This window comes from Neofelis nebulosa, chromosome 16 (genome assembly GCF_028018385.1).
Source record: "Neofelis nebulosa isolate mNeoNeb1 chromosome 16, mNeoNeb1.pri, whole genome shotgun sequence".
In the NCBI taxonomy this organism is placed as follows: Eukaryota; Metazoa; Chordata; class Mammalia; order Carnivora; family Felidae; genus Neofelis; species Neofelis nebulosa.
This window is the reverse complement of record NC_080797.1, coordinates 7,740,092-7,767,482: the sequence shown is the minus strand read 5'-3', so window position 1 is coordinate 7,767,482 and position 27,391 is coordinate 7,740,092. Positions and strand designations below refer to the sequence as shown.

The following is a 27,391-nucleotide window of genomic DNA, read 5'->3' as shown; positions in this document are numbered from 1 at the left end:
TCCACCTGAGACACTTGGGAATGACAAATGACCTCACGCCATGCTCAGGAGGGAAAGGGTAATCTTCCTTCCCTGGTGGGATTTATTCCTATTTCTGGAGGGAATGTGAATTCAGGATAAGCTGTGGTCTAGGTAGCTCTTTTGCAAGAGGTAGGAGAGAATTTCTACTTCTCAAATGTCTTTTTTTTAATGTTTATTTTTGAGAGAAAGAGAGAGAGAGAGTTTCACAAGTAGGGGAGGGAAAAAGAGAAGGGACAAAGGGTCTGAAGCAGGCTCCGTGCTGACAGCAGAGACCCCGATGAGGGGCTTGAAATCACAAACCATGAGATCATGATCTGAGCTGAAGTCGGATGCTTAATTGACTGCCTGCCACCCAGGCGCCCCTAATTCTCATTTGTTAACGTGCATACAAATCTTCCGGTGTTTTAGAGATTTTATCTTTTTAAGTACTCTCTCCACCCACTGTGGGACTTAAACCCACGACCCCAAGATCGAGAGTCACATGCTCTACCAACTGAACCAGGCAGGCACCCCTAAATCTTCTGGTGTTTTAAAATACAGTTTATTAATAGAAAGTTTGAAGTATTGTAAGGCCAACGAATCAGGAGATGACTGCCATCAAAAGAATGGTTTATTACTCACAGTTCCCCTGAGAAGGAGGTAGTACACCATGTTGTGGGGGACATACCCAAGGTCAGTCACTGGTCAGAGAGAGAAGGGAGAGCTGTGGCTAGTTTTAGGTGTTTCCTCAGAAAGGAAGCGGTGAACCAGGGTAAAAAGGCTTACACTTAGTTAGGTAATTTCAGTGGTCTCTGGGGCAAAGGGGCCATCCCTAGTTGTCTGGTACCTTCTCCCCTAGTGCAGTGATTAGAATAGTGGCCTGGAGAATGAGAGCCCCATAAAGAAGGTGGTTGGGGTGTGGGCTCTGGACTGGTTGGTTTGTAACTGAAAAGCAAGCTTGGGGGCGAGTTGCCCATCCACTTTGGGGATTGGCTAGCCCTGGGAGGGGCCCTCCAGGCTCGGCAAGCCCCCAGATGTCAGAGCATCAGAACTACAGAAAATAAGACACCATTAATACACCAGGGAATCTTATTAAAACACAGAATTCTGGGCCTCACGACTGAGATTCTGACTTGCTTGGCCTGAAGATGAAGCTTATTTGTTTGCATTTCTTTTTTTTTTTTTTAACGTTTATTTATTTTTGAGACAGAGAGAGACAGAGCGTGAGCGGGGAAGGGGCTGAGAGAGAGGGAGACACAGAGTCTGAAGCAGGCTCCAGGCTCTGAGCTGTCAGCACAGAGCCTGATACGGGGCTTGAACCCACCAACTGCGAGATCATGACCTGAGCTGAAGTGGGACACCCAACTGACTGACCCACCCAGGCACCCCTCATTTGTTTGCATTTCTGGTCAGCCCCCAGGTGACCCTACATGCGGCTGGTTTGTGGATTATACTCTGAAGGAAGATGAGCAAACGGCATTGTTAGCACCCCAGAAAACACACTCTGAGTAGAGGCGATCTGTTCTCCAACAGCTCCTATCCCGGATGAGGATAGCAGAGGGAAATAGATCCTCACGCTGCCCCCGCTGTGCACAGAACCTGGTGAAAGGGTCTGGTTACTAGAGGTCTTCGTTTCAGCTCTTCAAATGTAGAGACGTTAAGGTCAAATTAAACATGTTGGTGGTCTCAGTATAATTCAAAACGATTGAGCCTGCCCCCCAAAGGCACTTAGGCACTTAGCGGGAAGGAGAATTCCATTAGTTAATTGACCACCAACCATTCGGAGAACTTCCCCTATGCGAAGGCGTGGACCAGGTGCTGGGGAGATTTTATTTTCAGTTTTACCCAAACATAACACAAAACCTAAGTGTACAGTTTAATGAGTCTTGAAAAGGCAAGGCATGTAACCACAACCCAGATCAAGGAATAGAACATTCACCAGGGCCACAGAAGGCTCCCCGATCCCCAACCCTGCCAGTTACTGGGCCCCCAACAATCCTGACTTCTATCACCAGAGACTGGTTTTGCCTCGTTTTGAACTTTATGTGAATTAAGTCGTAGAGTGTAAATGCTTGTGTCTTTTGTGTCTGGTGTCTTCCACTCCACACTGTGAGGTCCATCTGTGTGGTGCTTTGCACAGTCATGGTTCATTCTCACTGCTGTGTAGTTTTCCATTGTGTGAATATAAACCACACTTCTTCCAACCTACTGGTGGTAGACATTTGGTGAGGGGGGGGGGGGTTCTATTTCGAGGCACTGTTATGAGTATTCTTTTTTTTAAATTTATTTTAATGTTTAATAAATTAACTTATTTTTTAAGTTTATTTACTTATTTTGAGAGAGAGAGAGTGTGAGACTGGGAGAGAGGCAGAGAGAGAGAAAAGCCTACAGGCTCTGCACTGTCATGAACCCTGAGATCATGACCTGAGCTGAAACCAAGAGTCAGATGCTCAACTGACTGAGCCACCCAAGTGTCCCAAATTAATTTATTATTTTAAATTTTAGAGAGTGGGGGAAGGAGCAGAGTAAGAGAGAGAGAATCTTTAAGCAGGTTCCACGCTCAGCACAGAGCCCGAGGTGGGACACAATTCCAAGATGCTGGGATTATGACCTGAGCCGAAATCAAGTCAGACCCTCAACCGACTGAGCCACCCAGGGTCCCCAATGTTACAAGCATAAAAAAAAATTTTTTTAACACTTATTTATTTTTGAGAGACAGAGTGAGACAGAGCATGAGCGGGGGAGGTGCAGAGAGAGAGGGAGAACATAGAATCTGAAGCAGGCTCCAGGCTGTCAGCACAGAGCCCGATGCGGGGCTCGAACCCACAGACCATGAGATCATGACCTGAAGCAAAGTCGGACGCCTAACCGAGTGAGCCACCCAGGCACCCCTGTTATGAGCATTCTTATTCATGTCCCATAGGGACTGTTGGGTATATACCTAGGAGCAGATTCTGTGCATCACGAGAATTTGTATTTAGCCCAAATGACTTCCAAAGCGATCATGCCAGCTTGCACGTGCATCAGCAATGAATGAGAGTTCCGGTCGCTCCACACGCTTGTCAACATGTACTCTCAACAGCCCTTGTCATTCTGGTGGCCGTGTTGTGGTATCACATCTTGAGTTTTTAATGGGTACAGGTGGAGAATGTCGGCAAGGAGAATAGAGTGAACGGGAGTGTGGAGGTGAGGAACCTCTAGCCATACTAGGGCAGCTAACCTGGGGGAAACGTCTCCGTGGATGAGAAATGTCTTTCAGCAGGAGCTGCAGTGGGACAGGCCATCAGTGCTCTCCTCCGGGTATGTTTGAAGCAATGCTTGAAGCAAGAGGCTAAAAATCGGAGAATTAAGTAGAATGTGAGTGTTGAATTAAGCGTCCGGAAACTGCAAACAGAGAATCCACATATTCATAAGAAAGAAAATTACCGAGCTTTCGCTATGTGTTAGAAGCTGTGTTACCTGGACACTGTGGATATGAAAGTAAACAATGTTCAGAAGAGATGAGTAGGGTTGGGGCACCTGGGTGGCTCAGTCAGTTAACGTCTGACTCTTGATTTCGGCTCAGGTCACGATCTCCCGGTTCCTGAGATCAAGCCCTGCGTCGGGCTCTGCGCTGGTCGTGCGGACGGAGCCTGCTTGGGATTTTCTGTCTCCCTCTCTCCTTGACCCTACCCCACTTGCACTCTCTCTCTTAAAATAAATAAAGAAACATTTTAAAAAAGAAGAAATGAGTAAGACAGATAATAAAGCGTTGCGACAAATTCTCCGATAGAGCTTCCTACAGCCTGGAAGCAGGAAGAAGGTATCCCTCAGTTGGCCTGGTAGGGCTGGGAGTACTTCCCTAGGAGGTGACATTGGATCCGAGTGTTGGTAAGTTAGTGGTGGTTCACTAAGAAGGTGATGAACAGACGAGCATGAGCCATGGTTCGAAGAGGTGGAAGGTTATGGGGATGTGGTTGGAGAAAAGTCCAGTAGGTTTGCACAGATGTGTGGGAGTGGGTGAGAGCAGACTGGGAGCAGCCTTGTAAATACTGCTGAGCATGAATGAGCTGTGGGCAAGGAGAAGCCGCCGAAGTCCTTCAAAGGGGGCCGCCGAGATCCCTTGGAAGGACATGGCGATAGCACGGGCCTTGTGATCTCAGGTAGACAGCAGAGGAAATAAAAAGAAAGCGACAGAAGTGACTTCAAAGAAAATACAGCTCAGGTCTCCTCTGGCAGGGCAAAAAAATCCTCATTTCTTGGGAACCGGAGAAGTACTCAAGGTGATGATGTTGTTCTGCTAGGATGGGCCCAGTCCGAAGGTAATTTTTCAAAAGCAGCTGCTCTAAGTGTTGGTTAAATGGTGCCAGGGGATTCGCTGGACACAGGTGCCATGTTCAATCTTACTCATCTATCAATAAAGGCAGACTCCGAGTGCCGGCTGGATGCTGGATGGCAGCCGGGCACCCCTGAGACAGGAATCCTGTTAGCAGATGCGTCTCCCTGCTTTCGTCTGGGGCCCCGCTGCCGACCTCAAAGAGGAGCCTCAAGTCCTCGACTTCCGCCTTGCCTCTCGATCATTTCAGCCATGGCTCCTGCCCGGGTGACCCAAATACACCCTTCCCATCGTTTGAGACGGTTCCTACACACTTTTCCCCCTGCATTTTGTGTGTGTGTGTTTTTTTTAATATACATTTTAATGTTTATTTATTTGTTTTTGAGACAGAGAGAGCATGAGTGGGGAAGGGGCAGAGAGAGAAGGAGACAGAGCATCCCAAGCAGGCTCTGTCCTGTCTGCACAGAGCCCAATGCAGAGCTCGAACTCACCAACCGGGAGGTGATGACTGAGTCAAAAACCAAGAGTCAGAGGCTTAACCGACTGAGCCACCCAGGTGCCCCTTACCCTGCATTTTTAACACAGGAAAGGAATTTTTAAGCACTTAATCAACTTTTGATTAAATAATAAAGGCAGTTACGTACATTTTATAAAAGATATGTAGGAGGAGGTGGTCGTGACAAATGAATTTCTCTTACCTTCCTTTCTCCAGTCACCTGCTTTCTCCTCCCAGTGCAAACACTATTACCCATTTTATTTTTTTTTTAATTTTTTTAAGTTTATTTATTTTTGCAGAGAGGTAGAGAGAGCGAGCATGAGTGGGGGAGGGGCAGAGAGAGAGGGAGACACAGAATCTGAAACAGGCTCCAGGCTCCGAGCTGTCAGCACAGAGCCCGACGCCGGGCTTGAACTCACGGACCATGAGATCATGACCTGAGCCAAAGTCGGACGCTCAACGGACTGAGCCACCCAGGCGCTCTCTTTTTTTGTTTGTTTTAATATAATTTATTGTCAAGTTGGTTTCCATCCAACACCCAGTGCTCATCCCAACAGGTGCCCTCCTCAATGCCCATCACCCACTTTCCCGTCTCCCCCACCCCCCATCTTTCTTGTGAATCATTTCAAAGATGTTCTACGCAATTACAAACATAGGCCTATGGTTTTTTTGGGTTTTTTACACTTATTTATTTATTCTTTTTTCTTTTCTTTTTTTTTTAAAACATAAAGGATAGCACATCATACACCTTGCCCTCTACCTTTTTTACACCCTGGATATAGTTCCCCATTATTCCTTTTTGGGAAGGCTGCATGGTATTCCATTCATTTATTTGATCAGGACTTTTGGCTGATAAGAGACTTTTGGCTACGATAAACACTGTCCCAGTGAAGCAGTGAATATCTTCATTTCTCGTGAAGACCTATTTACAAGACAAATTCCTAGAAATAGAACCGCCAGGCCACCAGGCAGGAATATGGAACAATTTTGAGATTTTACCAAATTATACTTTAAATTTTTTTTTTTTCAACGCTTTTTTTTTAATTTATTTTTTGGGACAGAGAGAGACAGAGCATGAACGGGGGAGGGGCAGAGAGAGAGGGAGACACAGAATCGGAAACAGTCTCCAGGCTCCGAGCCATCAGCCCAGGACCTGACGCGGGGCTCGAACTCACAGGCCGTGAGATCGTGACCTGGCTGAAGTCGGACGCTTAACCGACTGTGCCACCCAGGCGCCCCCAAATTATACTTTATAGGACCTGTTCCAATTTTTACTCCTAAGGAAAGTCTGCTTTGGTTTTGTTTTTTTTTTTTTTCCACATGTTCCCTGACCATACAGCGTATTATAAAATTTTGGCTTTTGTCAATTTTAAGTATAAAACTTTTCAATAGAAAAACATATTTGGGTTTTTACTTTTCATACGTCTTCTTATTGGGGCTGAGCATCTTTACATCGTTTTGAGTCATTTGAAATTCTTCTTACGAAATGAACCCTGATCTTATATCTTGACCATTTTCCCATAGGATTGTTTATCTTTTTCTTACTGATTGGCCTATATATTAAGAAAATTATTCCTTTGTGCATAAGATGCAAACCTTTTCCCCAGTTTTCTGAGTTTGTACTTTATTTTTGCAATAACAAATTAAATTTTTTTTTTTATGTAGTAGAATTTCTTGTATTTCTGTTTAGTTTGGGGGTCACACTTAGGATTTCCAACTGTGAGGTTATTTTAAGTTACCATGATCTCTTTTGGTACGTTTAGTGTCATCTCTATTTTATTTGTTAAAAAGTAATCTCTACACCCAACGTAGGACTCAAACTCACAACTCTGAGATCAAGTATTGCACACTCCACCGATAGAGTCAGCCAGGCGTCCCTGGTGTCACTTTTAATTTTTTTTAAAAATTTTTTTTTAACGTTTATTTATTCTTGAGACAGAGAGAGACAGAGCATGAATGGGGGAGGGTCAGAGAGAGAGGGAGACACAGAATCTGAAACAGGCTCTAGGCTCTGAGCAGTCAGCACAGAGCCTGACACGGGGCTCGAACTCACGGACAGTGAGATCGTGACCTGAGCCGAGGTCAGACGTCTAACCGACTGAGCCACCCAGGAGCCCCACTTTTAATTTTTTTAAGTAGGCTCCACACCCAGTACGGAGCCCAACGTGGGGCTTGAACTCACGACCCTGAGATCAAGACCTGAGCTGAGATCAAGAGGGGGATGTTTACCAACTGAGCCACCCAGGCAGCCCCCTGGTGTCATTTTTTAAAATGTGTATTTTGAAATAATTTTGAGGGCAGGTGGAGCCTGGAGCCTGTTTCCGATTCTGTGTCTCCCTCTTTCTCTGCCCCTCCCCCGTTCATGCTCTGTCTCTCTCTGTCCCAAAAATAAATAAAAAACGTTGAAAAAAAAATTTAAAAAAAAAGAAATAATTTTGGACTTACAGAAGAGTGGTTAAGATAGTCTTCACCTGGGGCACCTGGGTAGCTCAGTCAGGTAAGCATTAACTCTTGAATTCAGTTCAGGTCGTGATCCCAGAGTCATGGGATCGAGTCCTGCGTCAGGCTCTGCACTGAGTGTAGAGCCTGCTTGAGATTCTCTCTCTCTCTCTCTCTCTCTATCTCTCTCTCTCTGTTTCTCTTTGCCTCACCCCTCCTCAGTGCTCTCTCTCTAATATATATTGAGTATAATATAGAGTATATATATAATATATATAATATAAATATATTTAATTTACATAAATATATAATATAAATATAAATATATTATATATAATATAAATAAAATATAAATATAAGGTTAAATATAAAAAATAAATATAAATAAATATATAAATATTAGTAGGTATGCACACTATATTTGTTTATCTGAACATATTTTCATAAATGTGTACACTCATGTGCTTTTTGCTTTTAAAATACATATTAGGGTCACCTGGGTGGCTCAGTTCGGTTAAGCATCTGACTCTTGATTTCAGCTCAGGTCATGATCCCAGGGTTGTGGGATCAAGCCCCGTGTTGGGGGCACAGAGCCTGGAATCTGCTTAAACTTCTCTCTCTCCCTCTGCCTCTCTCTCCCTTCTCCCCCACTTGCGTGCACTCTCTCCAAAATACAATATAATACAAGACAAGACAGACCCATCATGTCCTTGTCCCCCTTTGTCATCACTTCTCACGTCCTTCTCGACTTCTTCCATCCCTAAGCATCCACCCACCAATCTGCTATCACTAAAGATACATTTACATTTGCTAGAATTTTATAGGAATAAAATCATAAAATATGTATTCCTTTTTTATCTGGCTTCTTTCACTCAGCAAAATTAATTTAGGATTCATCCTTGGTTTCGGATATTTCATTAATCCGTTCCTTTCTGTTGCAGGGTAGTACTCCTTTGAATGGAGAGAACTCACTTTGTTGATTCATAGCAAATAAATATCCATAATCTGTCCTGAGAGATATTTGGATTGTTGCCAGCTTGGGGCTATTACAAGTAGTGACTGTGACCATTCGTGCACTACGTTTTGGGGGTGGATATATGCTTTCATTTTTCTTGGACAAAGTGGAATGGCTGGATCAGAAGGGAGGTGTACCCTGACCTTTTTAAGAAATTGACAAGCTCTCACAAAGTGGTTCCGCCGTTTTACATTCATATTAGCAATGCAGAATAGTTCTGGTTTCTCTGTATTGTTGCCAACACATGGTATGGTCAATCTTTTTCGATTGTAGCCATTCTAATTGGTATGCAGTGGTATTTTATTGTGTGTAATTTGCATTTCCCTGATGACTAATGATGTAGATGTTTATTCTACAAGTTCATTCGCCGTCTCTTCTAGCAACATGAATGCTTGAATCTTATGTTTGCTTGTTTTTTTAAAATTGTTTCCTTCGTATTGAATTTTAAGATTTTTAGGTGTATTTTGAATATATTTGATGTCGGTTGTATATTAAAAGTCTGTTATCAGATACATGATTTTTTTTTTTTAATTTATTTTTGGGACAGAGAGAGACAGAGCATGAACGGGGGAGGGGCAGAGAGAGAGGGAGACACAGAATCGGAAACAGGCTCCAGGCTCCGAGCCATCAGCCCAGAGCCTGACACGGGGCTCGAACTCACGGACCGCAAGATCGTGACCTGGCTGAAGTCGGATGCTTAACCGACTGCGCCACCCAGGCGCCCCCAGATACATGATTTTTAAATATTTTCTACCAGTCCGGGGCTTGTCTTTCATACTCTTTAAAAAAAATTTTTTTTCCTTAATGTTTATTTATTTTTTAGAAAGAGAGATCACAAGCGGGGAAGAGGCAGAGAGAGGGAGGGAGACACAGAATCTGAAGCAGGCTCCAAGCTGTGAGCTGTCAGCACAGAGCCTGATGCGGGGCTCGAACCCACAAAGCAAGAGATCATGACCTGAGCTGAAGTTGGACCTCAACTGACTGAGCCACCCAGATGCCCCCTGTCTTTTGTTTTCTTAACAGATCTTCTGAAAAGTAGGCTTTTAAGTTCTGCTGAAGCCTAGTTTATCAAGTTCTTCTTTTGTGACTCATGCTTTTAGTATCACATGGAAGAAATCTTTGCCTAACGAAAAGTCACAAAAGTTTTCTCCTATATTTCCTTCTGGATGGCTTATAGTTTTAGGTTTTACATTTGTATCTATGCGCTCATTTTTGAGTTAATGTTTCTTAATGGTGCAAGGTAAGGACTGAAGTTTATTTATTTTTGCTTGTGGATAGCCAATTGTTCCAGGACCATTTGGTGAAAAGTCTATTTACTGACTGAACTGTCTTTGCACCTTTGCCCTAAATCAATTGTTCGTATATGTGTGGGTCCACTTCTAGATTCTCTATTAATTAAATTGGCCTATTTACTTATCTTCGCATAAATGCCACATTGTCTTCATTATTGTAATTTTATAATCATTCTTGAAATCAGGTAGTGTTATTCCTTCAACTTTGTTCTTTTTTTTTTTTCTTTTTTTCCTCCCAAATCTCATTGCCTATTCTAGGTCTTTTATATTTCCATATGAATTTTAAAATCAGTTTGTCAATTTCTACAAAAGCATCCAGGACTCTTATCAGGATTTCACTGAATCTTTAGATCATTTGGAGGAGAGTTTGCATCTTAACAATACTGATTCCTCAATCAATAAACACACATATCTCTCTCCTCATTATGTCTCTTTTTTGTTCTCGGAGAAAAGTTTTGTAGATTTCACAAAACTTTCACACCTTTGTCAGATTTGTCCTTAAGTATTTCATATTGCTGATGCTATTGTAAATTATACTCTTGGTTAAATTTCTATTTCTGATTGTATGTTGCTAGTATATAGAAATGCAGTTGATTTGGGGGCACCTGGGTGTTGATTTCCACGCCCTGCAAAAGTCGGTTGAACATCCGACTTCAGCCCAGGTCATGATCTCACAGTTAGTGGGTTTGAGCCCCACATCGGGCTCTGTGCTGACAGCTCAGAGCCTGGAGCCTGCTTCGGATTCTGTGTCTCATTCTCTCTCTGCCCCTCCCCCACTTGTGCTCTGTCTCTCTCTGTCTCTCAAAAATAAATAAAAATGTAAAAAAAAAAAAAGAAGAAGAAAAGAAATGCAATTGATTTTCCCTGTTGATCTTATATCCTGAAATCTTACTAAACTCACTTACTAGTTCCAGCAGATTTTTTTATGTTCCCTTTAATTATCTATGTAGAAGATTGTGTCATCTGGAAAAAGTGACAGGTTTATGTCTTTGTTTCTAAACTGAATGCCTTTAATTTCTTGTCCTCCCCTTCCTGCACTGGTTAGAATGTCCAGTAAGGACAATGCTGGAAAGAAATGGTGAGAATGGGTATCATTGTATTGTTCTTGATTTCAAAGGGATACTCATTTAGTTTTTAACCATTATATATATGCTAACTCTAGGTTTTTTTATTTTATTTTAATATCTCTTATTAGGTAGAGAAACTTCCCTTCTATATCTAGTTTGCTCAGGATTTTTTTTTAATGTTGATTTTTGAGAGAGAGAGAGAGAGAGAGAGAGAAAGTGGGGGAGGGGCAGAGAGAGATGGAGACAGAGGATCTGAAGTAGGCTCCACTCTGACAGCAGAAAGCCTATTGCGGGGCTCGAACTCAGAACCATGAGATCATGACCTGAGCCAAAGTCGGACGTTTAACCAGTTGAGCCACCCCAGCATCCGGAGGTTGTTTTCTTTTCTTTTTTTTTTTTTTGAAACCAGAAGTGGATCTTGTCATAGGATTTTTCTGTCTATTGAGATTATTTGTTTAGTTTATTAATATTGCAAGCGACAATGAAGCAAAAGATCCATCAACGTAAAGTTCTACACCCTGCAAAAATGTCTTCAAGAAATCATGGTGAAATCAAAATGTTTTCAGGCATACACAAGCTGTGATCCTTGGTACCAGCTTTGTATTGCACAAAAAAAATGAAAGGAAATCCTCAGGCAGAAGAGAAACGTGACCGGATGGCAACACGGATCTACGCAAAGGAATGAAGAAGGCAGGAGTTGACAACTACATTGGTAAACGTATAAGGTATTTTCTTACTATTTGAATCTGTTTACAAAATAATTATTTTTTTTAATTTTTTTAAATGTTTATTTATTTTTGAGACAGAGAGAGACAGAGCATGAATGGGGGAGGGGCAGAGAGAGAGGGAGACACAGAATCGGAAGCAGGCTCCAGGCTCCGAGCCATCAGCCCAGAGCCTGACGCGGGGCTCGAACTCACGAACCGTGAGATGGTGACCTGAGCTGAAGTCGGACGCTCAACCGACTGAGCCACCCAGGCGCCCCTACAAAATAATTATTGAAACAAGGGTAATGTAGTATGATGTTTGTACAATATATAAAAGCAAAATGTCTGAAAACAACAGCACAAAGGCTGGAGAGAAGAAATTGGAGTATACTCTTAGTGGGGTCTCGTACCATACATGAAATGGTGTGATACCACTTGAAGCTAGTTTATGGGGAGTTAAAATAGGTCTAACATAAATCTTAGAGCAACCACTAAAATAAAACAGCAAAGAGTTATAACCAAGAAGCCAGCAAAGTTGTTAAAATGTTGATAGGGATATCAATATTTATCTGGATAAATATCATTATTTTTTTAGAGTTTTTTTTTAATGCTTATTTCTTTTTGAGAGAGTGAGAGAGACAGAGCTTGAGAGGGGAAGGGCCAGAGAGAGAGGAACACAGAATCCAAAGCAGGCTGCAGGCTCTGAGCTGTCAGCACAGAGCCCGACGCGGGGCTCGAACTCACGGACAGCGAGATCATGACCTGAGCCGAAGTCGGACGCTCAACTGACGGAGCCACCCAGGCGCCCCGATAAATATCAGCATTTATTGATATCAATGTTGATATTGATAAAGATATTCAACCTTCTCAGAACAATGCAGGGAAAAAAAAGGGAAAAAGAAGAAAAGAAAATATGGGCAAAGAGAAAACTAACAGCAAGATGACAGATTCAAACCTGACGATATCAGTCATCCGTAAGGTGTAAATAGTCCTGTACAACCACCAGGAACTGTTGCTTCTAATCCTTCCAGATGTTTCTTTCCCCAGCATGAAGTAGTTTCTACACAAGCTTTCACTGATTAGTGCTCCCTTCAATGCTAGATGAGACTCTTCTGCAGATCTCTGCAGTTCTCTCTTTTTACAGTTCCCTTTTCTACTCTACTGTATCTTGGGAACGCTAGCCATCTTGATTTTCCTAAATTCTCAGCTCTGCTCTTCAACCGCTGGGCTCCACCAGGATTCCCTCTCCCAGTACTTTGTCCTGGAAACCTCTCAAGGTGTTGAGACAACCATAGGGCTCACCTCATTAGCGTTCTGTCTTTCAGGAACCATTGGTCCTCATTGCTTGGTATCCACTGTCTTGAAAACCGGTGTTTCATGTATTTTATTGATTTTTGTTTGTTTCAGTCAAGAGCGTAAATACAGTCTCTATTACTACACCTTGGTCAGAAGGAGAAATCAGTTTATCCCTTTTTATTGCCAAGGATATTCCATTGCACAAGTACACCAGTTTGTTTATTCATTCACTTATTGAAGGGCTAGGTTGTTTCCAGTTTGGGGCAACTTGAATAAAGCTTCAATAAACATTTGTAGGAACACAAATTTTCAATTAAGTTGGGTAAATACCCAGGAGTGATATTACTCAGTTGCTTGTTAAGGGCATACTCAATTTTATAAAAAACCGTTGAGTTTTTTCCCAAAGTGGCTGTGCTACGTGGCGTTCCCACCAAGAATCTATGAGTGTTCCAGTTGCTGTACCTTCTTGCCAGCACTTGGTGCTGTAAGTTGTTTGTTTATTGATTTATTGCTAGTCATTCTAATACATGGAGAGTGGTATCTCATTGTGGTTTTAATTTGCATTTCCCGAATGACTAATGGTGTTGAACATCTTTCTATATGCTTATTTGCTGTCTGTGTCTTCTTTGGTGAGAAGTTTATTGAGAACGTTCACCCATTTTGAAAAAAAAAGTGGATGGTCTGTTTTCTTGTTGAGTGTTCTTTATATATTATGGATACAAATCCTTTATCAGATGTTACTTGCAAATATTTTCTCCCAAGTATAGTCTTGTCTTATGTTTCATTTTTAAATCTCCCTTTTTAGAGGGATGTGATTTGTCAAAAACACCTGAGTAGTATAATTTTATTAATGTTCCAAAGCTATTTATTGACAAATGTAAACCAAGGATTTTAACTACAGTAATCTTTACGCACAGACATTTAAAGTCATTTATACTTGAGTAAATTTTGAGAGTGAATAAAGTACAGGGCATTTGTGTTCTCTTTCTAACTTGGCCACTACTGACGTGATCCTGAAGATCTTGATTTCTCCAAGCTCAATTTCCTCAGCAGGAAATGTTCAACTTTGAATACAGGCTTTTCAAAGTTACTAGCACAGAACACAATAACATTCTCGGTTGACCTTCCTGGAAATTATAGTTTTATCTTGATTTTTTTTTCACTTCCCTCATGACATTTGTGCAGTGATATTTCTATGTGTTTTTTTCTATTTATACGATTCAAATAATTTGAAAGCTAGAGAATGCACGTGCAAATAAAGAGGGGGAAGAGTGAAAGAGGAAAAGCGTTTACATTTTATCAAGATAAAACATGAGCACTTCATTTATTTTGAAAAATTCCACTTAAGCAAGATATGTGACTTAATAGGCATAGATAGTACATGACTTCAGAAATAGCACATATATTATTTAAGGGCACTGGAGTTATACTTATCAGCGATTAAACTGATCATTTTATTCAGTTGTGGTATAGCGTCAAAATATGTTTTGAAGGGAGCGCCTGGGTGGCTCAGTTGGTTAAGTGTCCAATGTCAACTCAGGTCATGATCTCATGGTCTGTGGGTTCGAGCCCCATGTCAGGCTCTGTGCTGACAGCTCAGAGCCTGGAGCCTGCTTCGGATTCTGTGTCTCCCTTTCTCTCTGCCCCTCCCCTGTTCATGCTCTGTCTCTCTCTTTCTCAAAAATAAATAAACATTGGGGCGCCTGGGTGGCACAGTCGGTTAAGCGTCCGACTTCAGCCAGGTCACGATCTTGCGGTCCGTGAGTTCGAGCCCCGCGTCGGGCTCTGGGCTGATGGCTCGGAGTCTGGAGCCTGTTTCCGATTCTGTGTCTCCCTCTCTCTCTGCCCCTCCCCCGCTCATGCTATTTCTGTCTCAAAAATAAATAAACATTAAAAAAAAATTGAAAAAATATGTTTTGAGGGAACATTCTATCCTACTTCCATCATTTTATTATGAAATTTTTCCAATGAATAAATAAAGTTGCAAGAATTGTACGGTGAATACCCATAAACCTACTGTATAGATTCTACAATGAACATTTTACTACATTTCCTTTATCACGTACCTATCTATCCTTCCTGCTACTCATCTATCAATCCACTTTATTTTCTGATGTGTTCTGAAGCCTGTGGAGTATTTATTATGAAGAAATCTTTTGGTTATTTGATGAGATCATGAATGGACCAGATCATATCCTGGTGCATTAAAAAAAAAAAATCATCCAGCTAAATATTGCTAAAGTTCCCAAAGCTGGGAAATTCTCCCAAGAAACAAACAAAAAGATTCCTGGCCAGAACCCCTGGATATTTTGAGTTTAAATCTGGGGTAAGCCTAACATAAGAATCCCCCACACCCTTTCTTCCCCTTAGCTCCACAATCATCTAAATTGTCCACTAAGGTGTTTGTCCAGACACAGCTTGAGAAAGTCCATTAGAAACAGCATTTGTGGGCAAGGGCCATGATGTATCTCCATTATAACAGTCTGAGGAAGAGGGAGTCAGAGAGAAGATATTCCAGAAGTGAATTCGGCGAGGGAACGTATGCTCAGACAGGGCTGAGGTCAGATGGGGCTCTGACACAGCCTTTGCAAACCTAGTTGACTGAAAGAATCATTTGAGAGAACTAAAATAAAGAACAAAACAAGAGCTTAGTTCCTAACAAAGATTGATGTGTTTTTTATAATTTTCAAAAAACATTTTAATTTAGTTTTGAGAGACAGAGAGAGACAACACGAGCAGGGGAGGGGCAGAGAGAGAGGGAGACACAGCATCCGAAGCAGGCTCCGGGCTCGGAGCTGTCAGCACAGAGCCCGATGCGGGGCTCAAACCCACAGACCTTGAGATCATGACCTGAGCCGAAGTGGGACACTCAACTGACTGAGCCACACAAGCACCCGACAAAGAGATTGATTTAGAAGCTCGGGGTGAGGGTCTGCATCTGTTTTGTTTTGTGTTTTTTTTTTTATTTAACCAGTGATACACATATTCTGGATGCTACTGGTCTCTGGCCAGTTATTTAGGAATTTCCCCGGATTTGAAGAAGTAGAAAAGAACTTGCTGAGACATGATAGCTTTCAGTACAAGCGAAGTGATATTCATGTGCGAGAGTCCTCAGCTTGGTTCTATTGCTGGAACTTGACACGCATCGGGTTAACCGGTAGAACGGGCCTCCAGAAGTTGATTGTCCTAAAGGCCCATGTAAGACAAGCTTGGTCACGTACCAAACCCATGCACAGTGGAAGGGAGGGGTGGATCTGAGTTCCAGATAGTGTTTGGCTCTCAGTCGTGCATCCTGACCCCGGCTACCAGTCTGGGAAACAGCCAGGAAAGGGGGCTCTGGGCAAAACGCGGAAACATTTGGCTAGTAGCTCTACGATATTGAAGCCCAAGCAGCATTTCTTTGTTGTTCGTAAGACAGAGTAAGATAGAAAAGGAGGTGGGATTTTATAGGGAAGACTCCATGCTTGGAGAAGTCCAGAGGACAGCAGTCTTTGGTCCTGTGCATCAGTTGTGGTACACAGTGGGAGACGGTAGTTCCCAGGGCAAGGCTCAGGGGGACCTTGAGGCCCTGATGCCTGGGGCATCATTGGAGCCAAAGCTTCAGAGGAAAAAAAAAAAAAAAAATGGAAGCCATCATCCAGGCGCTAGGCCATTCTTAACATGATTCTCCTGGGGGCGCCTGGGTGGCTCAGGCAGTTGAGCGTCTGACCTCGGCCCAGGTCATGATCTCGCGGTTCGTGAGTTCGAGCCCCGCGTCGGGCTCTGTGCCGACAACCCAGAGCCTGGACCCTGCTTTGGATTCTGTGTCTCTTTCTCTGTCTGCCCCTCTCCTGTTTGTGCTTTGTCTCTCTCTGTCTCTCAAAAATAAATAAATGTAAAAAGAAAATTAAAAAAAAAAACAACACTATTCTCCCAGAACATCCGGAAATAATTGATAGTTGGGGGGGGTGGGATTTGTAAGAGATGAACAGCTTCAGTTACTGGCAAAGTTTGGGCAAGAGTCAGCAAAATATGACATATATAGGTGTTGAATTTAAATTCCATTGGCTTGTTGGGTGAAATTAAGAACTTGTAACGAAGGCCAAAAGAAATCAAGTCCCCAAGAAATTAATGAGGCAGCATATTAAGAGAAGGACAGAACAGATGCTTCGTAAACTCGTGTCTGCCCTAATAGATATTGCCTGGCTTATCTTCTTCTAATTAAAAGTTACTGTATTAACTGTAACTTAATAAGAAATTGTTATTTCGGCTGCAAGCGTAACCTGCGATGTCCTGCGCTTCTAACTCTCCTCTTGCTTTGATCATGTTTTACTCGTTCCCTTTCTGTAGCGTTTCCTGGACTCTTCTCCCCTGATGCCTTAAAAAAATGCATTTTCTTATTTGTCTCCGCCCCACGAAAGAAAAATGGGATTTCAGGGTTGAATGCACGTGGGTGTTGGTCCTTCCAACTCACCCCATGTTGACAGTCCACTCCTACGAGGCTTCTCGTCTCATCGGGGCCAGAAGGGCTGATACAGAGAATGACATTCTTTCCAGCAAAGGCCCTCGCCCCTCACTCTGAGAAGACACACAGTGGATCGATTCTGAAAAGCATCTGATGGGCTTTGATTCTCCTCCAGGAGTGATGAACATTTGGAATATCGAAGAGCAAGCTAAGTCTAAGATGCGAGGCACCGAGACGCTTGCATTTGGAACTTGGTAAAATCAGGATCGGGTGGCTTGGACGTGTGGCTCAGGGCACAGCACGCACAGGTGGTTGGGAACAGGGTTTGTATCTGTGTCATATTTTAGCCCAACAGGTGATCTCTCTGGAGAAGCTGTGCAGCCATGATAAAGAGGGGGTGAGGTAAACACCATCTACAGACACATTTGAGGCTCAAATGAGAGCTTAATGCAGGGAGAGTTCTTGCAACATCAGAATGTAAATAATTTACTTTACTCATTCGTTCAGCAGGGAGAGGGGAGGGAAGATTAATGGGCAGTTTAAAAGAAAGTCCAGTTAAAGCCTTGGCCGCCCTAAAGCCATAGAAGCAAGAGACAGTTTAATCTAAACAAAAGAGGCAGCTCCCCCATTTGGGCAGGGCTGGGAGACCACACAGTGGCTGAGCATCGCCCATCAGCAGGGTCCCGCTCTTTATAGACCATTTGTTTCCATTTGTAGTGAAAAAGGAGATACTCTTGTAGAGGTTAAGTCAGCCAGTTATTTGTTATAAACTTGCAGAAAGGAATGGGTTTGAAACAAGTCTTAAGTGTTTCAGTGACAAACATTTAACGTCGCCTCCGAGATTTATGGCACTTCTGTTCACCCTTTGAAAGCTTTTAGTCCAGTGGCAAAGGTGACTGGGGGCTTGTCCAGCAGAAAGGAGGTTCTTTCTGTCGGTGTCTTATCATTTGAGTGCTGGCTGGAGAACATTCCAGAGTTTCACTAATGAGCGGTCGCCCTTTCTGCTCACACCGTCGTCTGCCTTGCAAGTATGATTGTCTTTGGAGAGCAATGCAAACATTGAAGGGCTCTGGCATCTGGAAGCCCACACCTCCCCAGCTGTGATGCAGGGAGGAGGGAGGAGGACAGGCAGAGCTGACTCCAGGCCACCCCTGCAGCCACAGGACCACAGAGCAAGGAGGCCCAGGTGCCACATACCTGCTGTTGGCCACTGCTATGCTGTCGGGAGCACCTGCGGTTGTTGGGATCCCAGCCCTAGAATAATCCATAGGGTGAATCCTCATCATGCAGTGGCCAAGGCCTCACTCCCTTTTTCGAATCCCAATTTTGGTGAAAACAGCCCCCACTGGCTCGATGACAGTCAGATTAGGCTTCCTGAAGGCACGTGCTGGCTGCTTCTGACAAGTTACTGCTTCCCGATTTGCCATATTGAGAGTTTCTCTGCTGCTGTTGGCCGTTGTGGAGCCATAGCTGTCTGCTACCACCTGGCCTTGGCGGGGGGGTGGGGGGTGGGGAGGGGGGTACGGGGAGAGCCATGGGCTGTCCCTCCTAATTCTACAAGGACAGGATTGTACATCTGATTGAGGCTCATTAGGACTTACAGTGACTCCACGATGCAGCCTGGGGCCGGTTCTGAGGGGTCTTCACGGAGCTCTATCCTTGCTGGGTCCCAGCTTGCTCCGTGTCATAAGAGGAACAGTCAGCATTTATTGGGTGCTTATAAGGCACCAAGCACTATTCTAAGCCTTTGGTGGGTACTATCGCATTGATCGTCACAACTGCCCGATGAGATCTGTTTTATAGATGAGGAAACTAAGGCACAGAGAGATTCCGTAACCTGCTCAAGGGCACAGAGCCAGCAAATGCAGACTAGGATCCGAATCCAGGCTGCCACACTCCAGAGCCCCTTAATCGTGCACTCTCTACTCTTTCCTTGCCCACCAGGAAGCTCCATGCGACTCCACATTTTCAGTTCAGGCCCCACTGCTAAAATGCCCCCAAAGGGACAAGGACATTCCCCTGAAACCAGCTTGAGGTCCACTGACAATGTCTTCTTTTCTTACCCCAGGACTGATCTCTTTCAAAAGACAATGGTTAGCCCGTTTCTTTTCTTTCTTTCTTTTTTTTTTTTAATGTTTATTTTTGAGAGACAGAGAACACAAGCTGGGGAGGGGCAGAGAGAGAGAGAGAGAGAGAGAGAGGGAGACACAGAGTCCGAAGCAGTCTCCGGGCTCCGAGCTGTCAGCACAGAGCCCGTCGCGGAGCTCGAACCCACGAACCGTGAGATCATGGCCTGAGCCGAAGTCGGACACTTAACCGACTGAGGCACCCCTGCCCATTTCTTTTGGAAGAAGCTGGGACATGCAGAGGCTGTCTCCCAAAGGCAGCACTCTCTTGAAGGCACCATGGGATGATGTAGGTATATTTTCCAAGGTCTGGGATATACAGTGAGCACATGCCACAGTCACCTCTGTTTCTTTCCCAAATCTCCTTTTTTTTTTAAAGGGGGCTCTGGGCTCATTTTGCCTTGAACAGCTAAGTAAACAAGAACACGTATGATTCTGTAAGAATTAGCCACGCTGTGGACATACAAGGGAGTCTCAATTCCTACATAAGAAAGAAACTTTTCTCTAAATCAGTGGTTTTGGACACTGGCAATAAAAAAACACTGCTGGAAAGAACACAAGCTAAGACATCTGCGTTATAAAACATAAAATCTCGATAGGTGATTCTAGTATGCAATTCTGGTCGCAAACCACTGACCAAAGGGAAAGTGTAGCAAAGACACAGACAGACCCGCTGAAAGGTTTACTGTATTTATCTTACCAAACAGAACATGTAATTATAGACTAAGCATAAGCGGTCTGGTGAGTTCACAGTGCTCGGGTCTTATACGACAAGGTTGTGTGTGTGTGTGTGTGTGTGTGTGTGTGTGTGTGCATGAGGGAGGGGTGGGGAGAGAGAGAAACAGACAGACAGAAAGAGACAGAGACAGACGCAAAGAGAGAATGTGATGTATTTGCTTTGCACTCGCCAACTACAAGGTCCTGTCCAAGGAACAATCCTATAAAGTCTTGGGTGGCATAAAATTCTCTTACTGTTTTTATTTTCTCATAGTAAATATTAACTTTCATTTATCTGAAGAAAGAGAAGATGGAGTGAATCTGCAGAAATCGTCACCACACAAATTCTAGACCTTAATAGATTCCTCCAAGGTCAGGCAAGAAGCTTTCCACCGTCAAAGAGTGGAGGGGCGCCGGGGTGGCTCAGTTGGTTCAGCGCCCGACTTCAGCTCAGGTCATGATCTCACGGTTCATTGGGTTCGAGCCCCTCGTCGGGCTCTGTGCTGACAGCTCGGAGCCTGGAGCCTGCTTCGAATTGTCTCCCTCCCTCTGCCCCTCCCCTGCTCATGCTCTGTCTCTCTCTCAAAAATAAATAAAATATTAAAAAAAAAAAAGAGTAGTGTAGTTTCTTCCCCCCCACAATGGCTCAACAGTGGCATGCTACTTGAATTCTTTACTTGTTTTAATGATTGAAAATTAACTTGGCAAGATATAGTCATGCTTTCTTTCCCTCAGAACTTTTTCGATACCGTTTCATGGTCTTCTGGCGTTGAACTCTATTGTGATGAAATCTGACGCTAGCCCGACTTTTTCTCTTGCGCTAAATTACAATTTCTTGTTACCAGGGCTGAAGGCTCTCTCTCCCTATCCTCAAAGTTAAATAATTAATTGGGGTTATGTCATGATGCCAACACTTTCTTTCCTTTTAACTATTTATTATTTTTTTCTTTTTTGAGAAAGAGCGAGCATGCGTGGTGAGTGGGGGAGGGGCAGAGGGAGAGGGAGAGGGAGAGAGAGAACCCCAAGCAGGCTCCCCGGCAGCTCCCTGACTTGGGCGGGGCTCAATTCCCTGACCGCGAGATCATGACCTGAGCCAAAACCAAGAGTCCGATGCTTAACTGACTGAACCACCTGGGTGCCCCATTGATGCGAACACTGTTAGTTCTCTGTATATCCCATATGCATTCAATTGGTAGATTCAGTTATTTTCTTAGGGACATTTCTTTTCTCCATTGTATCTCTGAATACTTTTTCCTTCCCACTCTTTGGTTCCTTAGTTGTAGGAACACCTAGTAGCTTTATGTTGGATCTTCTTTGTCTCCTATGTTAATCACCCACTCGAGTTGCTTTAATTTCCTTGTCTTTTCCATTCATTGAGCATACCAGATGTCCTTCCCCTATGTCATTAATATAGTATTTAACCTTATCTGCTATATTTCTTGCTTTTTCTAAAATGCTGTTAGACCCCAAATAGCATTGTTATGATCCGTCATTTGGTTTCTTTGATCGCCTTTTTCGTCTGAACCTTTTATTTTATCATCTTGTGTCTCAATTATAGTTTTATTGAATTTGTATTCTATAGGTCAATACACTTGGGTTCCTTGGGTGATGCTTTTCTCCAGACTGATCTCTTTGCCTGCTTTTTGTGCTGTTTTTGTTGTTGTCGATCATTTTTAAATTCCATCTGTTTTATCACCTGTTTGAAGTTATATACAGAATTAACATGTCATTTCCTTATATCTTGTCCATGTTTGTTTGGGGTTAATGTTCCCCCTTCTTCCCCTTTGAACTACATTTTGAGGGCCGTATTTGTTTTCATTTCCTTTTCTGTGGGCTGCTTGTTGAGTAAGGGAGAATGAAGAAGTCAGATGGGGAGAACTTCAACCCTTGTAGGGGACTTCCACATTCCTCGGTTTCTTGAAATCTCATCAAAATCTGTCCCAGGGCATGCTCCACCCACTGGGTTTCGATTTTTCATTTCATCTCAGACACAACTTGGACGATGGCACGCTTTTTAAAAAAAATTTTGTGAGCTTATTTATGTAGTTTGAGAGAGAGTGCAAGTAGGGGATGGGCAGAGAGAAAGGGAGAGAGAGAGAGAATCCCAAGCAGCCTCCACGCTGTCAGCACAGAGCCCGATGTGGAGCTTAATCCAACAAACCGTGAGATCATGACCTGAGCTGGAACCAGGAGTCAGATGCTCAGCCAAATGAACCACCCAGGCGCCCTGGAAGATGGCTGGCTTTAATGGCCTTTTTAAAATTTCCAGTGAGAGTTGTTAACATATAAATTTACAGTTTGTGAAACACTGTGATAAGCATATTACATATTTTTTTCATTAAATCTTCATGACAAGTCATTCAAATAGATGCTATTGCATGTTTGTAAATGAGGAAACTGAGGCTCATTCGACTATTTGTCCTCACTGATCTATTTCTGTTCTCTTGTCACAGTATTTAAATTTTATGTATATAAACATATTAATATATTACATTAAAAAACTTTTGAAAGTTAATTTATTTTTGAGAGACAGAGCATGAGCAGGGGAGGGGCAGAGAGAGAGGGAGACACAGAATCCGAAGCAGGTTCCAAGCTCCGAGCTGTCAGCACAGAGCCTGATGTGGGGCTCGAACCCAGGAACCGTGAGATCATGACCTGAGCCAAAGTCAGACGTTTAACCGACTGAGCCACCCAGGCACCCCTTAATATATTACATTTTAGGGGCGCCTGGGTGGCGCAGTCGGTTAAGTGTCCGACTTCAGCCAGGTCACGATCTCGCGGTCCGTGAGTTCGAGCCCCGCGTCGGGCTCTGGGCTGATGGCTCGGAGCCTGGAGCCTGTTTCCGATTCTGTGTCTCCCTCTCTCTCTGCCCCTCCCCCGTTCATGCTCTGTCTCTCTCTGTCCCAAAAATAAATAAAAAATGTTGAAAAAAAAAATTTAAAAAAAAAAAAATATATTACATTTTATATAAAATATAATGTAAAATAAAATAGAAAATATAATGTAATAACACGCTATAATTTTATATATATATATATATATATATATATATATATATATATATAACACTATATACTAAACACAAATGTATGATAAGGATACAAAGTAATATATAGTATGGTCATCTCCTCCTTCCTCTGTTAGGTTTTTTGTTGTTGTTGGAGGGTCTGTATTAGTGTTTTTATATTTTTGGAATGAATTTTAGAATCATTGATTTGTCAAAAATTGTTTGTCATTTGTAATGGAATTGCATTAGCTTACAGGATAATTTGAGAATGAACATATTTTCAAAGCTGAGTATTCCAATCAAGCATACTCCTCCATTTATTCTCCTAACCATATATCTTGTGAACTAATCTTGAAATTCCTAAGTATTTTTTATCTGTTGCTGTGGTGGATATTTACGTTAACCCTCTCCCTATTCTAATTATTTTATTGTCCTTATATAGAAACACTGATATACATATTTTAAATGTTTATTTATTTATTTTGAGAAATAGAGAGCTAGCAGGAGAGGGGCAGAGAGAGAGAGAGAGAGAGAGAGAGAGAGAATCCCAAGCAGGCCCCGTGCTGTGAGCACAGAACTTGACATGAGGCTTGATCCCACGAACTGAGATCATGACCTGAGCCAAAGTCAAGAGTCAAATGCTTAACCGACTGAGCCACCCAGGTGCCCCAAGAAACACTAATCCATTTTTTAGCTTGATATTCTAATATTAGCTTCATATTCTAATAATCAATTTTTTAGCTTAATATTCTAATATTAGCTTAATATTCTAATATTCTAATAATTACTCATGTACTTTTCTTGAGTGTTCCATGATTAGAAAAAAATCCTATTGTTTCTAAAATTCTGGGTATTCCTTTTCAAAATGTACAATTCTTTCTTCTTTTCCTTTTTACGCTTTTCTCCTTTCCCTTCCCCTCCCCCTCTTTCTTCCTCCTTCTTCTTCTCCTTCTCTTCCTCCTCTTCTCCTTCTCTTCCTCCTCCTTCTCCCCCTCCTCCTTCTTCCTTTGGCTTTGATTGTGTTGGCTACCTCTTCCAGAACAATGTTCTGTTGCTCCATCAGTCAGCTTGTCATCTCAAACTCAGTGGCTTAAAGCAGCCATCACCCAGCCACTTGCACAAACTCCCAAGTTGCTCTGCAGATCAGCAAGTGTTGATTGCCCTAAACTGGGATAGGCTGACTCTGCTCCAGGCTGAGGTTAGATTTGGGTGGGGAATTTGATTTGCTCCTGATTTATTTTGTGTTTACGTTCAGAAGTGTCTCCCTCAGCTTTTTGGTGTAAATAGCGATGTTTCAGCCAGCATGAGTCTTCTGTCGTGCAGAAGCCAAAGCACCTAGATTGGCTTGTGCCAGGAGATGTACCACTGGACGCATATAAACACTGCCCAGAAACCCCACGTAGACCCCCAGCAGCCCCTTGCTGCCGCTTCCGTGATTTTTTCTCAGGCTCCCTCTGCTAACTTTAAGCAGTCCCTATCTCCTTCCTTTCCTCAGAGGGCTGTGTGTCCTCTAGTCCAGTGTTTCTCACACTTGAACGTGCATTCTGATCACCCACAAGTGGTTTCCGATTCAGGAGGGCCAGCGTGGGGCCGGAGATTTTGCATTTATCACAAGCTGTTAGGCGACTCTGGTCTATAGACTCTACTTTGAATAGCAAATAATAAGGATGCCTGTCAGTATTTCCCAGGAAACTTATTGTCTGCAAAACTTCTGCATGAGTAAGTAGCTAGAAAGTTAGGACTAAAAAGAGAGAATTGACGTAACATTCCTACCACTGTGCCTGGTATGCGCAGAGTAGTAGATGTTAGCTATTGTTAGCTACTGTCATTTTTATTAGATGTTTATTAAATTTTGTAGGACTGGGTAAGGGCAAAGCTGCGCTTTCCAGAAGAGTCTTACAGAGGGACTGCCACTTTATTCTCTTCGTTACTCCCATTTGTGTTGTGTGTTTGTCCTCTTAATGGCTGACCACGTCACAAGAAAGGAAGATACGGAATGAAAAGGATGACCGTCGATCTGAGAAACTTACTATTTGCATCAGTTAGTATTCTTCAAGCTGAAAAAAACAATGCCCCCCTCACCCCCACCTCATCCCTGACTATTGAATTTGTTTTAAGTAACAGGGAAAATTTATTATGTCACCTGACAAAAAGATCAGTTAATTCAGTTACTGGATGGGTTTTCCATCTCTCCTACTCTTCTTTTTTGTTGTGTTGGTTGTGACCTCATCGTGGCATGATAGCTTCAGCAATGCCACGGATGTCTTATCCAGACAAGTCAATGTCGAGGGGAGAGAGTCTCCTTCTCTGCATTCCTCTATTTTGGATGAGGAAATCATTCACAAAAGACCCTCCCCCCCAAAGACTTCCTCTTCTCTCATACTGGTCAGAACTGAATCACATGCCCCCTTTTTAAGCTAACTCCCCTGGCAAACAGAATGGGATCACCAGTCTTGTCTATATGGTCGTTTCAGAAATTCTCTCTCTGTCATGTGGTGTCATGTGGGGAAGGGTGGAGACCAGAACACAAAGTCGAGCATATAATAAGGAGGGATGAGCTTCGGGGCACAGACAGAGCCAGGTAGAACTCTAAATATGAAGGGAGCTTATCAAATCTTTATAGTGGCAAACACCTCTGAATTTCTACCTAGGACAGGAGTCCTTCTGTGATGCTGCCATCTCTAATATTTGTCATCTTCTGTTTAAATTTTTAGTGACGGGAGATTGATTATTTTGAAAATTTTTGACCTCTTCTCCCATCATGGCCCCTTACCCACACCCTCAGCCAGTCGTTAAAGGGGCTTTTACACCAGGAGTACCAAGCCCTTGTAAAGATGCGTCGCTCTTAGCTTCTGATGGTGGTGAGGATGCCCAGCTTGTGTGTGTGTGTGGGGGGGGACGTTTAGATGGGGGGTGAGCACCTTCTCAAAGCCTCAGCTGTGCTCTCCTCTCTGTGCATCTCTGTGTCGGACCGCTGTGACTCAAACTCTCGTTGAAATCGCTGACCTCCCTTTCACACCACTTCCCCTGATGTTTTATCACCATACTCTTACAGACGCCGTGCCCACCTGAAGCCTCAAAGTTGTTGAAAATGGGCCACTTTAAAAGACTCATCTCTCTTCTCACTTTGCTTTTCACTGCCACCAGAAAACACCTCCCATCCGTCACAACGACCAAATGCCACCGTATTCAACCCTTTCAGATGGATGGGAAAGTTTCAGGGTCTTGCGACACCAGATTTAGGAGTCAGTAAGAATAGGACCCATTCACTCTGAACTCTGAGTAAATCAATTGACCCTCCATAGTTACTAATCCTTAGATATGTACACGTCTAGAGGGATTTAAGTCCCGACCTACTTGCTTCCAGAGTAGTTCATGGAAAATTCACACAACATTTATTCTCTTGCTCTAACAGCCTTCTTGGACGCTTCAGAGCTTCCAAGTTGGAAGAGAAATAGCAATGGTATTAACCTCACTGCCGTGTGCTCTCACCTTTGAAAACAGACATTTTTCAGAAGGGCAGCATTAAAAGCTCAGCCTCCCGATGAAGTTAGGTTTCCCGTAATTATGTCCATCATTAAAAAAAAAAAAAGTTGCAAAGAAATTTTATCATTTCAGGAAACTTCTGCTAAAAATGTTGTGCTGTTATGCTTTGGAACCCTTGCTGGGCTTTGCTTTTTTGCATCATTGCCTCTCTCTAAAGACCGCGGCTCCATGAAGGTCAAGGGAAGAGGGGGTGTCTCTGTGTTTTGCACACTAACCTTGACTGGCGATGCTTTATGGAAATGAGATTACCAGTGTGTGTAGCTCGTGTGGCCTTGTTCAAGGGAAGCTCATTGACTGTCTGTGCTGCGGGGAGGGCAAAAGACCTTGTGGGCTTCCTGCTGCCTGAACAACCATCCATCATGGGAACTGCGCAGGTCTTCAGAGGCTTTGCAACCACAGAGAAGCTACAGGTACCTGTCTTTCTAACAGTGTTTATTGTTTCAAGCTACTGTTGTCATGTCCACTAAACAAAGGCTTCTCACCCCAACTTCCCAATGATGATAAGCAAAGGCTGGGTGACATGGTTTCATGGGGGCGGGGTACATTTCTCCTTCAAATAAACCCTAAATCAAACTCTACACTCAAATTTTAATGTCCATCCAGATTCCCTGGGAAGCTTGCTAGAAAGGCAGAACAGAGAGGCTCCTCTCTAGATAATTTGATTCAGAAGGTTTGCACGGAGTTCTGAATCTGAATTTTAAACTTAAAATACCAGCAGGTGAATCTGAGGGGGCTGCAAAGACGAGCCACTTTGAGCAAAACTGCCCTAAGTCATGGGCTTGAGGACCAGCATCAGTATTAAGAGCTCCTATCTATTACAGCGTCTTGGAGCAGGTATTTGTATACGTGAACACTGATGTTCACCTGCCTTACAAGTTTGGTGGCCCCGTTCACAGAAGAGGGAAGCAAGGCGTCCAGAGGTTA

At 43.2% G+C, this 27,391-nt stretch overlaps 1 long non-coding RNA gene across 13 annotated transcripts in view; it reads left to right on the top strand.

The window, feature by feature from the left end:
- Positions 1–27,391, top strand: part of LOC131496843 (uncharacterized) — a 250,187-nt gene that overhangs the window by 152,621 nt on the left and 70,175 nt on the right. Inside the window, exon 7 of one of the 13 annotated variants that reach the window (XR_009254662.1) lies at positions 11,191–11,385. The exons of 11 other annotated variants lie outside the window; for them this stretch is intronic. This is a non-coding gene — a long non-coding RNA (uncharacterized LOC131496843). Of the gene's footprint in view, positions 1–3,565; positions 4,656–11,190; positions 11,386–27,391 lie in introns of those variants that run through there. One more of the 13 variants, XR_009254665.1, reaches the window with a different exon arrangement.